Source organism: Schistocerca gregaria, chromosome 1, assembly GCF_023897955.1.
Source record: "Schistocerca gregaria isolate iqSchGreg1 chromosome 1, iqSchGreg1.2, whole genome shotgun sequence".
Lineage (NCBI taxonomy): Eukaryota > Metazoa > Arthropoda > Insecta > Orthoptera > Acrididae > Schistocerca > Schistocerca gregaria.
In genome coordinates this window covers 663,611,673-663,623,180 of record NC_064920.1, presented here as the reverse complement: position 1 = coordinate 663,623,180, position 11,508 = coordinate 663,611,673, and the positions used below count along the sequence as shown (strand labels likewise).

General features: G+C 42.4%; 1 pseudogene; it reads right to left on the bottom strand.

The window, feature by feature from the left end:
• Window positions 1-462: 462 nt before the first annotated feature.
• On the bottom strand, window positions 463-580 carry LOC126288412 (5S ribosomal RNA; annotated as a pseudogene).
• Window positions 581-11,508: the final 10,928 nt, after the last annotated feature.

The window sequence follows — 11,508 nt, the reverse complement described above, 5'->3', positions numbered from 1 at the left end:
TTCTGCCACTGCCTGTAATTCCAGAATTCTTCATTTGCTCACATACTCTGCAAGCCGCCCTACGGTGCGTATCGGAGGGCAACCTGCACCACTACTAGCCATATCCTTTCCTGTTCCACTTGCAAACTGAGCGAGGAAAAAACGACTATCTACTCGTGGTATGCCTCCGTACGAACCTCAGTTTCTTTTACCTTCATGGTCCTTACGCAAAAGTTATGTTTCTTGCAGTAGAATCGTTACACAGTCAGCTTTCTTCTTTTCTTTCTCCTTCTGCAAGCCACGAGTTGCCTACCAGGACCATCCGACCGACGTGTCTTCCTCAGTGGAGGATGCGGATAGGAGGGGCGTGGGGTCAGCACACCGCTCTCCCGGTCGTTATGATAGTATTCTTGACGGAAGTCGCTACTAATCGGGCGACTAGCTCCTCAATTGGCATCACGAGGCTGAGTGCACCCCGAAAAATGGCAACAGTGCATGGCGGCCTGGATGGTCACCCATCCAAGTGCCGACCACGCCCGACAGTGCTTAACTTCGGTGATCTCACGGGAACCGGTGTATTCACTGCGGCAAGGCCGTTGCCTGGTCAGCTTCAAATGCTGGTTCTCTAAATTTGATCAACAGTGCTCTTCGAAATCAACATCGACTTTTCATCAGAGATTCTTATTTGAGCTCGCGAAACATCTGTCTATTGCTTGCATGTGGATAGAATTTACCGGTAACCGCTGAATTGTTTCGATGTCTTCCTGTAATCCGATCTGGTGCGGATCCCAAACACTTGAGCAGTATTCAAGAACAGGTGGCACTAGTGTTCTGTATGCGGACACCTTTACAGATGATCACACTTTTTCAAAATTCTCCCAATAAACCTAAGCCGACCATTAGCCTTCCCTAACACAATCCTCACATGTTCGATGCATTTCATATCGCTCTGCTTTACACCCAGATATTTAAGCAAGGTGACTATGTCAAGCAATTGCGAGTTTTCTTTCCTACTAATCCGCGCTAACTTACTGTTTCCTATTCTTAGTGCTAGCTGCCATTCATCGCACCAACTAGAAAATTTGTCTAAGTCATCTTGCATCCTACTACAGTCATTAGAATTCGACACCTTCCCGTACACACAGCAAACAACCACACTTTGCTACCCGTCCTGTTCACCAGATCATTTATGTACAAGTTATAGAAAATGATGGCAGTCCTATCACAGTCTTGACGATACTTTTATCTCTGCTGAACACTCGCCATGGAGAACAGTGCATGTGGCTCCATTAATAAAGAAGTTTTCGAGCCACTCACATATCTGCGAAACCATTCCTCATGGTCATACCTTCGTTAACAGTTTGCAATGGGGCACTGTGTCAAATGCTTTTCGGAAATCTAAAAATATACAATCTTTCTGCTGCCCCTTAATCCATGATACGCAGTATGGGGTGTGAGAAAAGGTCGAGCTGAGTTTCGAATACTTTTAACTTTCTTACATAGAGTAGTCATCCGCGCTTTTTTCCAGTCCCTGTGGAGGTCCGCGATAAATGCAAGCAAGCTAAGCGAGAGCCCAGTTCCGTAGAGAACTGGGATTCCGTACGGACCTGGCCACTTAATTATTTTCGACTCCTTCAGCTGTTTCTCTACGCCAGAGATGGTTATTATTGCCTGGAGGAAAAAAATCGCGGCACCGAGGAGTTCTACAAAGTAAACTGAAGTTGTTAGGCGTGTTTCTGCATGTGAAAGATGATGTATACTCAAATTTAGCGCCAGTCGCGGTAGAGTGGCGCCAGTAGTGCCACTGAGCATGGAAATCGGGTTTGCTTTAAATGAAAACTCTATTGCTTGTGAGCGTTAGTTACCTTTGAGACTGAACGCGGTAATATTAGACAAGAATGTCTTTAAGTTGAGAAATACGCCTCCTCAATTTTTATGTATCCTTCGTTAATTCTTTGTAATTTTAGGCCACCTCTGCTGGCGCTGTTATGTATTCAAAAATTGCTTATAAATGTGTTGGTACATTCACAACACCTAGCGGAAATGAGCTGCTTTTCTTGGTCAGATGGTATAGTACAGCACTATGGTCGAACACAGTTGCAGTGCATATGCTCTGTTTTCTGTATGTCTGTGTGTCACAGATGACACAGGGAGGAAGGCAATGCAGCTTCAGGTTTGATGTCAGCTGCACGTGGTCATGAATAAGGAAGGCTGAGGTATTTCCCAAGAGACAAGTGTGCCTAGGATTACCTGTGGCCCCAGCTCTCGCCCTGGCCGGTGTTGCGTGACCTGGCAGAAGATGCATGTTACAGGCCGGCAGACGCTACGTGTCCTTAGCTAAAGAGCGTTGTATTACGAGCTGGGGTGACTGAAATATACAACTACAAGATAGATCTCGTGTTTGGCCCTTGCAGGATTAATTGTTTTAAACCCTAACAAACAGTATTTACAATGTGCTTCTCTCTACTCTCCGATAATTACAGCCTTGTGATGTCATGTAACAGACAGTTGCTGCATGGAAACTTTCTACTTTATTTCTATTGAGGTAATAGTGAACCCCCATGAACCGTGGACCTTGCCGTTGGTGGGGAGGCTTGCGTGCCTCAGCGATACAGATAGGCGTACCGTAGGTGCAACCACAACGGATGGGTATCTGCTGAGAGGCCAGACAAACGTGTGGTTCCTGAAGAGGGGCAGCAGCCTTTTTAGTAGCTTCAGGGGCAACAGTCTGGATGATTGCCTGATCTGGCCTTGCAACACTAACCAAAACGGCCTTGCTGTGCTGGTACTGCGAACTGCTGAAATCAAGGTGAAACTACGGCCGTAATTTTTTCCCGATGGCATGCAGCTTTACTGTATGGATAAATGATGATGGCGTCCTCTTGGGTAAAATATTCCAGAAGTAAAATAGTCCCCCATTCGAATCTACGGGCGGGGTCTACTCAGGAGGATGTCGTTATCAGGAGAAAGAAAACTGGAGTTCTACGGATCGGAGCGTGAAATATCAGATCCCTTAATAGGGCAGGTAGGTTAGAAAATTTCTAAAAGGAAGTGGATGGGTTATAAAGTTAGATATGGTGGGAATTAGTGAAGTTTGGTGGCAGGAGGAACAAGACTTCTGGTCAGGTGAATACAGGGTTATAAACACAAAATCAAATAGGGGTAATGCAGGAATAGGTTTGATAATGAATATGAAAATAGGAATGCGGGTAAGCTATTACAAACAGCACAGTGAACGCATTATTCTGGCCAAGATAGACACGAACCCCACACCTACCACAGTAGTACAAGTTTATATGCCTACTAGCTCCGCAGATGACGAAGAGATTGATGAAATTTATGATGAGATAAAAGAAATTATTCAGGTAGTGAAGGGAGAAGAAAATTTAATAGTCACGGGTGACTGGAACTCGACAGTAGGAAAAGGAAGAGAAGAAAACGTAGTAGGTGAATATGGAATGGGAGTAAGGAATGAAAGAGGAAGCCGTCCAGTAGAATTTTGCACAGAGCATGACTTAATCATAGCTAACACTTGGGTCAAGAGTCATAAAAGAAGTTAGTATACAAGGAAGAAACCTGGAGATACTGGAAGATATCAGATAGATTATATAATGGTAAGACACAGATTCATGAACCAAGTTTTAAATTGTAAGACATTTCCAGGGGTAAATGTGGACTCTGACTGCAATCTAACGGTTGTGAACTGAAGACTAAAACTGAAGAAACTGCAAAATGATGGGAATTTAAGGAGATGGGACCTGGATAAACTGAAAGAACCAGAGGTTGTAGAGAGCTTCAGGGGGAGGGGAAAGAAATACAGTAGAAGAAGAATGGGTAGCTTTGACAGATGAAACAGTGAAGGTAGCAGAGGATCAAGTACGTAAAAAGACGAGAACTAATAGAAATCCTTGGGTAACAGAAGAGATATCGAATATAGTTGATGGAAGGAAAAATACAAAAATGCAGTAAATGAAGAAGGCAAAAAGGAATACAAACGTCTGAAAAATGAGATCGACAGGAAGTGCAAAATGGCTAAGCAGGGATGGCCAGAGGACAAATGTAAGGATGTAGAGGCACATATCACTAAGGGTAAGATAGATACTGCCTACAGGAAAATTAAAGAGATCTTTGGAGAAAAGAGGACGACTTGCATTAATATCAAGAGCACAGAGGATACCCAGTACTAAACAAAGAAGGGAAAGCAGAAAGGTGGAAGGAGTATATAGAGGTTCAATACAAGGGCTATGTTCTTGAGGACATCATCATCATCATCATCATTTAACACTGATTATGCCTTTCAGCGCCCAGTCTGGAGCATAGCCCCCTTATAAAATTCCTCCATGATTCCCTATTCAGTGCTAACATTGGTGCCTCTTCTGATGTTAAACCTATTACTTCAAAATCATTCTTAACCGAATCCAGGTACCTTCTCCTTGGTCTGCCCCGACTCCTCCTACCCTCTACTGCTGAACCCATGAGTCTCTTGGGTAACCTTGCTTCTCCCATGCGTGTAACATGACCCCCCACCTAAGCCTGTTCATCCTGACTGCTACATATTTACAGTTCATTCCCAGTTTTCCTTTGATTTCCTCATTGTGGACACCTCCTGCCATTGTTCCCATCTACTAGTACCTGCAATCTTCCTAGCTACTTCCATATCAGTAACCTCAACCTTGTTGATAAGGTAACCTGAATCAACCCAGCTTTCGCTCCTATACAACAAAGTTGGTCGAAAGATTGAATGGTTAGTCTTGGTACTGACTTCCTTCTTGCAGAAGAGAGCAGATCGTAGCTGAGCGCTCACTGCATTAGCTTTGCTACACCTCACTTCCAGTTCTTTCACTATGTTGCCATCCTGTGAGAATACGCATCCTAAGTACTTGAAACTGTCCACCTGTTCTAACTTTGTTCCTCCTATTTGGCACTAAATCTGTTTATATTTCTTTCCCACTGACATTACTTTCGTTTTGGAGATGCTAATCTTCATACCATAGTCCTTACATTTCTGATCTAGCTCTGAAATAATACTTTGCAAACTTTCAATCGAATCTGCCATCACAACTAAGTCATCCGCATATGCAAGACTGCTTATTTTGTGTTCACATATCTTGATCTCACCCAGCCAGTCTATTGTTTTCAACATATGAGCCATAAATAATATGAACAGCAGTGGAGACAGGTTGCAGCCTTGTCTTACCCCTGAAACTACTCTGAACCTGAACTCAATTTACCGTCCACTCTAACTACTGCCTCACTATCCATGTAAAGACCTTTAATTGCTTGCAAAAGTTTGCCTCCTATTCCATAATCTCGTAGAACAGACAATAACTTCCTCCTAGGAACCCGGTCATATGCCTTTTCTAGATCTATAAAGCATAGATACAGTTCCCTGTTCCACTCATAACACTTCTCCATTATTTGCCGTAAACTAAAGATCTGGTCCTGACAACCTCTAAGAGGCCTAAACCCACACTGATTTTCATCCAATTGGTCCTCAACTAATACTCGCACTTTCCTTTCAACAATACCTGAGAGGATTTTACCCACAACGCTGATTAAAGAGATACCTCTGTAGTTGTTACAATTTTTTCTGTTTCCATGTTTAAAGATTGGTATTATTACTGCTTTTGTCCAGTCTGATGGAACCTGTCCCGACTCCCAGGCCATTTCAATTATCCTGTGTAGCCATTTAAGACCTGACGTTCCACTGTATTTGATGAGTTCCGACTTAATTTCATCCACCCTAGCTGCTTTATTGCACTGCAATCTATTGACCATTGTCTCTACTTCCTCAAATGTGATCCTATTTCCATCATCATTCCTATCCCATTCTACCTCGAAATCTGAAACATTGCTGATTGCATTTTCACCTACATTGAGCAACTCTTCAAAATATTCCCTCCATCTGCCCAAGGCATCCACAGGATTCACCAGCAGTTTTCCTGACCTGTCCAAAATACTTGTCATTTCCTTCTTACCTCCCTTTCTAAGACTGCTAATTACACTCCAGAATGGTTTTCCAGCAGCTTGACCCATAGTCTCCAACCTGTTTCCAAAGTCTTCCCAAGATTTCTTCTTGGATGCTGCAATTATCTGTTTGGCTTTGTTTCTTTCTTCAACATAACTTTCTCTGTCTACCTGATTTCTAGTATGTAGCCATTTTTGATACACCTTCTTTTTCCTTTTACAGGCTGCCTTGACTGTGTCATTCCACAAAGCTGTTTGCTTCATCCTACTTTTACACACTGCTCTTCCAAGACATTCTTTAGCCACTTCTAGCACTGTGTCCCTGTCCCTTGTCCATTCCTTTTCCAGTGACTGTAATTGACTACATTCAACTAACTGGTACCTTTCTGAGATTTCTGTTATGTATTTGTGCCTGATTTCCTTATCCTGAAGTTTCTCCACTCTTATCCTCCTACATATGGACCTGACCTCCTGCACTTTCGGCCTCACAATCCCAATTTCACTGCAGATTAAATAATGATCAGTGTCATCAAAGAATGCCCTGAATACACGTGTGTCCCTCACAGGCTTCCTGAATTCCTGATCTGTTATTATATAGTCAATGACAGATCTAGTTCCCCTGCCTTCCCAAGTATACCGGTGAATGTTCTTATGTTTAAAAAAGGAGTTTGTGATTACTAAGCCCATACTGGCACAGAAATCCAAGAGCTGTTTCCCGTTCCTGTTGGCCTCCATATCCTCTCCAAATTTACCCATAATCTTTTCATACCCTTCTGTTCGATTACCAATCCTGGCATTAAAATTACCCATGAGCAGAACGCTGTCCTTGTCTTTTACTCTAACAACTACATCACTGAGTGCCTCATAAAAACTATCCATCTTATCTAGATTTGTCCCTTCACAATGCGAATATACTGATACAATCCTGATTTTCTTGCTAAACACTGTCAAATCTATCCACATCAGTCGTTCGTTTACATACCTTACTGCAACTACACTGGGTTCCATTTCTTTCCTGATGGAAAGCCCTACACCCCATTGTGCTATTCCTGCTTTGACTCCTGACAGGTAGACCTTGTATTCTCCCACTTCCTCATCTTTCTCACACCTTACCCGAATGTCACTAACAGCTAAAACGTCCAGCCCCATCTTACTTGCAGCCTCTGCCAGCTCTACCTTCTTCCAAGGGTAGCCCCCATTGACATTAATAGCTCCCCATCTCATAACCGTTTGTTTGCCAAGTCGTATATAGCTCTAGCTAGATACGTTTGTCCGTTAGAGATGGGACTCCGTCACCTCCAAGGGTCCGAGGCATTTTGCTCTGATTGTTGTCAGCATCATATTTAAAGTACCAGGGAAGCAGGTTGGTAGTCTTACTTGCCCCGAGTCCCATTGGGTTGAAGGACTAACCGGTGGATTTGGTAGTCTTTGCCGTATGAGCACAAAGGTGACCACGACTCAGAATATGTCCGAGATGCCCAGCCTTATTCCAAAGTAACTGGTATCCCGACTGTCGGGACAACTTACTTGGCCACTCATATGTTGCCCGTGGTTCATGAATTATGACATGACTACAGGAACCCACACCATGAACCACGTTCTCTTTCTTGAGGACAATATTATAGAAATGGAAGAGAATGTAGATGACGATGAAATGGGAGATATGATACTGCGTGAAGAGTTTGACAGAGCACTTAAAGATTTAAGTCGAAACAAGGCCCCGGGAGAAGATAACATCCCATTAGAACTAATGACAGCCTTTGCAGAGCCAGTCCTAGCAAAACTCCACCATTTAGTGAGCAAGATATATGAGACAGGCGAAATACCCTCAGACTTCAAGAAGAATATAATAATTCCAATCCCAAAGAACGCAGGTGTTGACAGATGTGAAAATTACCGAAGTATCAGTTTAATAAGTCAAGGCTGCAAAATACTAACACGAATTCTTTACAGACGAATGGAAAAACTGGTAGAAGCCGACCTCGGGCAGGATCAGTTTGGATTCCGTAGAAATGTTGGAACACGCGAGGCAACACTGAACCTACTTCTTAACTTAGAAGAAAGATTAAGGAAAGGCAAACCTACGTTTCTAGCCTTTGTAGACTTAGAGAAAGCTTTTGACAATATTGACTGGAAGAATCTCTTTCAAATTCTGAAGGTGGTAGGGGTACAATACAGGGAGCGAAAGGCTATTTACAATTTGTACAGAAACCAGATGGCAGTTATAAGAGTCGAGGGGCATGAAAGGGAAGCAATGGTTGGGAAGGGAGTAAGACAGGTTTATAGCCTCTCCCCGATGTTATTCAAACTTTGAGGTTCGCCGATGACATTGTAATTCTGTCAGAGACAGCAAAGGACCGGGAAGTGCTGTTGAACGGAATGGACAATGTTTTGAAAGTAGGATATAAGATGAACATCAACAAAAGCAAAACGAGGATAATGGAATGTATTCGAATTAAATCGGGTGATGCTTTCGGAATTAGATTAGGAAATGAGACACTTAAAGTAGTAAAGGAGATTTGCTATTTGGGGAGCAAAATAACTGATGATGGTCGAAGTAGAGAGGATATAAAATGTAGACTGGCAATGGCAAGGAAAGCGTTTCTGAAGAAGAGGCATTTGTTAACATCGAGTATAGATTTAAGTGTCAGGGAGTCGTTTCTGAACGTATTTGTATGGCGTGTAGCGATGTATGGAAGTGAAAAGTGGACGATAAATAGTTTAGACAAGAAGAGAATAGAAGCTTTCGAAATGTGGTGCTACAGAAGAATGTTGATGATTAGTTGGGTAGATCACGTAACTAACGAGGAGGTACTGAACAGAATTGGGGAGTAGAGGAATTTGTGGCACAACTTGACTAGAAGAAGGGATCGGTTGGTAGGGCATGTTCTGAGGCATCAAAGCATCACCAGTTTAGTATTGGAGGGCAGCGTGGAGGGTAAAAATCGTAGAGGGAGACCAAGGGATGAATACACTAAACAGATTCAGAAGGATGTAGGTTGCAGTAGGTACTGGGAGATGAAGAACTTTGCACAGGATAGAGTAGTATGGAGAGCTGCATCAAACTAATCTCTGGACTGAAGACCAAAACAACAACAACAATAGTGATACACGAGAGTTGACTGCTGTCTTTGTTGCTTTTCAGGACAAGGAAGAACCGTCTGCAACTAAAATAACGTGCATCTGCGATAAAGGAGGACAGAAAGTGGATAGAGTGATCGGTCGGTTGGGCTGGAGTTGTAACAAGTTATGATTTAATGGTAGACTGATGATGCATTCTAGCGAAAGAGGGAGACGTTGTTGCAGGTCATTTAATCATTTTTCCGTTGTTCTGTCGCGGTGCATCAGTTGTGTGGCATAGCCTGCAGTCGACTCGTATGCAACTGGATGTTCTGTGTCTGACTTAGAGCAGTATCTACCTGCGATCAATAACAGCAAATATCTCAGTCATCAGAGGACTTCCATCTCATGTGTGATAATGATGAAACATGTCCATTATGTTTCGACTCTTTCCTCTAGACAAATCAAGATTTAGGAGATGCACTCCATTCCCCTGCCACCTCTATGGCGTAATATCTAGTCCTCAGTTTCATAGCTACGATGATAGCAGATGTTCATGAGGTACTGCAATTCCTGTCTATACATCCGCTTAGCATATGTCTTGTTTATTGAGTTAGAAGCAGCATGACTTACAATTTCATATTTCTAACACTGCTTCTATGTGATTGTCTCTTTCCTTGTAAGTGGCATTCTCCGTTACTAACGATTATTTTATAGGACTGATGCACCCAGAGTGTAATTTCTGAACCGTGATCGGATGTGAACAGTGGGCACTATACACCTGTGGAGAGATCTATTGTGCGTGGGGTTTAAGGAAGTAGTTTTTTTCATTTTACATTTGGTTACCATAATTTATCGTAATGAAACTTGCAAGAAGAAACTATGTCATACGCTGGAAAAATATTTCTTACATTAGAATGTTAGCTGCGTTGCACTCCACACAAGTAACAGTTTGGAAACCGCACCGCTCTAATATTATGGGCTGTTTTAAGTGCAGAACCATGTAGCCTTAGGAGATCATGTGTTTATGTTCTCTCTTACCAGTACCTTCTTGGTACTGACCTGAGACACTAGTACAATACTTTTGAATTGATAGCGCAGTTGATTTACGTAAAATGCTTCAAATTCCAGCAGTCTGGAGCTCCAACATGTATAAAAACACCCGTTTCTTCTTCTTCTTAACTGCTTTCTATATCATCTTAGCACTTTCATATGTACTGTACACTGACAAGGAGTGCCAGTGTCCTCGACATGCACGCATCTGGAGAGATTTTGTGCTCTTAGTTAGGTGCCATGAGTAAGATTAGCGCGGAACAGCAGTTACAGACTCAGCTCACTCTGATCCTTCACGAGATATGAAGAGAGAGTTGGTCAAAGACAATGCCAGGATCTCTAACTTTATCCTAACAATGGGAGAATAACCTGTGACTCCTATCCACGTAACGAAAGATCGTAAATTACGCCCCATGATGGAAGTGCTAGAAATATGTAGGATACTGTCTGGTATACTTTGATGTATATGTTCGGGAATTAACAACGACTGGACGTACTGACATTCGCAATCTAGTATATATATATATATATATATATATATATATATATATATATATATATATATATATATATATATATATATATAGTATATGGTACTCGCAAAGTGGAGGATGGGCGATTTTAGTGATGATATAGAAACTGGGAAGCATGCCGCCACGTCATTGGTCGGCGTTGAAATAACGGAAAAAGTGGTAAATTTGCTAAAATTTATCACATTACCAATTGTAACGCTTATTACGGTGTATCGACGGTGTTTTTTTCCATTCCATCCGTCCAATGGTACACTGTTGATTACCACATCATGATCGACTGACATCGCTTGTTTGAGATGGAGAAAGAGTTTTGGTGGCGCAGCAACACCATCTGGAGGTGACAAGCACCGAAACAGTGATTCGGTACGTGATTGCAGTGTGAGGAATCAATCGAAACGGAACACTAATCTATCTGCTATCCAGTTCTGTGAAAGATGAGTTTACATGTAGAGGCTGTCAGTCACCTTCAGACACCTGTTTGGATACACTCTACAGCGCTGCAGATATGTTGTGACTGTCTTTTGCTTAAAATCATTTGTGTGTGTGTGTGTGTGTGTGTGTGTGTTGTGGAAGCAGCAGCAGCAGTGTGATGTCTAGCTTTCAGTCAGAGCCAATGGACTGAAATGTGTTAATGTCGTTTTAGAATCTGACACGGGTCTCGAAGTCGTGATGGAGAAAGCAAAATGTATAGTAGTGTACAAATCTCCGTCATACACTGCTTGTACATATTGCAGCAGAAAAAACTGCATCAAACAACAACAAGGGGTCCCTCTCTTGCTACTGATAGTCTTTGGGATATGGTACTCCTACAATACAGGTGATGACACTTTACACTCTGTGCCGGCCACTTTGATCACTCAGTGGATCAATTCCTGTGTAATTAATGGAGGTTACCGCATATGCTCTATGCCAGTAC